This window comes from Ailuropoda melanoleuca, unplaced genomic scaffold, assembly GCF_002007445.2.
Source record: "Ailuropoda melanoleuca isolate Jingjing unplaced genomic scaffold, ASM200744v2 unplaced-scaffold72068, whole genome shotgun sequence".
In the NCBI taxonomy this organism is placed as follows: Eukaryota; Metazoa; Chordata; class Mammalia; order Carnivora; family Ursidae; genus Ailuropoda; species Ailuropoda melanoleuca.
The window spans coordinates 1-2,543 of record NW_023247246.1 but is presented as its reverse complement, the minus strand read 5'-3'; the positions used below and the strand labels follow the sequence as shown (position 1 = coordinate 2,543).

General features: G+C 46.7%; 1 non-coding gene across 1 annotated transcript; it reads right to left on the bottom strand.

Moving 5' to 3' along the window:
- Positions 1-1,269: 1,269 nt before the first annotated feature.
- LOC117800540 lies at positions 1,270-1,376 on the bottom strand. Its single transcript, XR_004623107.1, has one exon. It is a non-coding gene; the product is annotated as a U6 spliceosomal RNA (small nuclear RNA).
- Between the last annotated feature and the right edge of the window lie 1,167 nt (positions 1,377-2,543).

Here is a 2,543-nt window from a genome sequence, read left to right as displayed (position 1 = left end):
GGAGCCTGCTTCTTCCTCTCCTACTCCCCCTGCTTGTGTTCCCTCTCTCTCTGGCTGTCTCTCTCTCTCTCAGATAAATAAATAAAATCTTTTAAAAAAATGTTTTTAAAAATAGTCATCTTGAAAATGTTATTCAGTATTTCATTGCTCAGTATTCGGCTGTGCCACCTACATGTTACACAGATTAAAGTCTCTAAAAGGGGTGCCTGGCTGGCTCAGTCAGTAGAGCATGCGACTCTTGATCTTCGGAATTGTGAGTTTGAGCGCCACATTGGATGCAGAGTTTACTTTAAATAAATAAGTAAAAATAAAAAATAAATCTCTAATAAACTATAGCCAACCCCTGCACTAATTATACTCTGGGCAGTGGACTTTACATTACGTGTAAAAGGTTCTATTTTACAACAGGGATTGCTAAGAGTAAATTGTACTTGACATTGCATAAAATACAACAGGCATAGAGTCCACCTGCAGAAGCCTGAAAGAGTATGCTCTTGAATATGGTCGTTCCTCAAAAAATTAAACAGTTACTATTTGATCCAGCAATTCCACTTCTGAGTATGTACTCAAAAGAAAGCAGGAACTCAAACAATATTTGTATACCCACGTTCATAGCAGCATTATTCACAATAGCCAAATGATGGAAACAACCCAAACATCCATCAGTGGATGAATGGATGAACAAAATGTGAGATAGATAGACATATATATAGACAGACAGATAATGAAATGCTATTCAACTTTTAAGAAATGTAATTGATACATGCTACAACATGGATGAACCTTTAAAATATTGTGCTAAGTGAAATAAACCAAATTTAAAAAGGACCAATATTGGGGCACCTGGCTGGCTCAGTTGGAGCATGTGACTCTTGATCTCAAGGTTGTGAGTTTGAGCCCCACGCTGGGTGTAGAGATTACTTTAAAAAAATAAAATCTAAAAAAAAAAAAAATGGACCAATATTGATTCCACTCATGTGCAGTACCTAGAGTAGTCAAATTCATAGAGACAGAAAGTAGAATGATGGTTGCCAGGGTCTTAGGGGAGGGAGGAATGGGAAGTTATTGTCTAATGGGGACAGAGTCTGGTAAGGGAAGATGACAAAGTTCTGGAGATGGAATACACTTAAAGTGACTGAACTGTACACTTTAAAGATGTTTAAAATGGTAAATTGTACATTTAGCACAATGAAATTTTTTTGACTAGAAAAAGAACTATATTAGCATGTGGGCAAGGGGAAGAGGAGAACTAAAGGCAGACTGAGTATTTAAGTAATTAAATGCTTCTCAAATTTGTGTGTCATCCTTGTGCAGGGCCCATGCCAATCTTCTCTGTATCATTCCAATCTTAGTATATGTGCTGCTGAAACGAGCACCAGTATTTAAATTAAAATAAGAATTAATAAAATGCTAAATCAGTATCACCCAATAACAGGAGTCTGTAATCTCTTGGTCTGTGCCATAATCAGACTAATCTGAGGCGTCATGTGTATTTTGAGGTACCTATTTTTAAAAAGATAGACCAAGGTGAGAGTTACGAGGAAATAGTGTCATCAAAAGTGGTTGAAAGAGCAGGGCTATTTTGGGTGGAGAAGAGAAAGGTAGGGGAACATGATGGCTAGCTCCTCGTAATCGAAAAGCTGTCGCGTACATCTTTCCTGCTGCTCCATTAGGCGGAACCAGAACTGGGGGGTGGAAGCGTTCTCACAGAATCAGAATTTTGGAGGCGAAAAGACTGTTCGTGACTTTGTCACTTGCCTTGGACCACACAGCCGGTGAGGGCGCTCAGGTTTCCAAACAGGGTGTCCTACCTAGCTCCAGCATCCCATGCTTTTCTGGGCGGCGGGCTGATTCCCACGGCCCACCCCAAACCGTCTCCACTCCGCTAACCGCTTCGGTACCCTTACCTCCTCAAAATTAGCTGGGTTCCCCTCCATTTTCCAGGGAAACAGCACCTCACCGAGCGCCCTCTCCCTCCCCCTGCCGGTGCCCCTCCGCCCGCGCCCTCGGTCCCGTCACCCTCCGCCTGCTCGGCGACTCCAGCCCGCAGCAGCGCTCCTGCCTCTTCCCCGGGGACGGCGCGTTCCTTGTCTCGCTCGACCTCTCCGGACTGTGCCGTTCTGCTACCTTCGGTCGCCGCCGGAGGCGTCACACGGACGATTCGCGGCCGAGCTCGTAACTGCGGCTCTGAACCGTCCGCGGGAACGCAGACGCGCGCCCACCGAGCCTCGGAAGTCCGGGGGACGTCTGTGTCCCTCGGAAGCCCGCCAGGAGAGCACGAGTCACTCGGAATACTCTAAACAGAAAATGCAGAATCTGGAATGGGCCTCGCCGGAGCTGAAAGAACAGGAGACTAGGACGTGAGGCATCCTGAAGACCAGCGACGGCCGCGAAGCCTGGGCCAGCCCCTCTCACCTCCCGGAGCTCAGGTCCGAGGGCGAGCTGCGCCACCCAAGGCCGGCCTGCTGGCGGGAGGTGACAGCACAGACTCCTCCGGGTGCAAAAGGACCAGGAAGGAACTAGCCGGACTCCCCCTAGGCCAC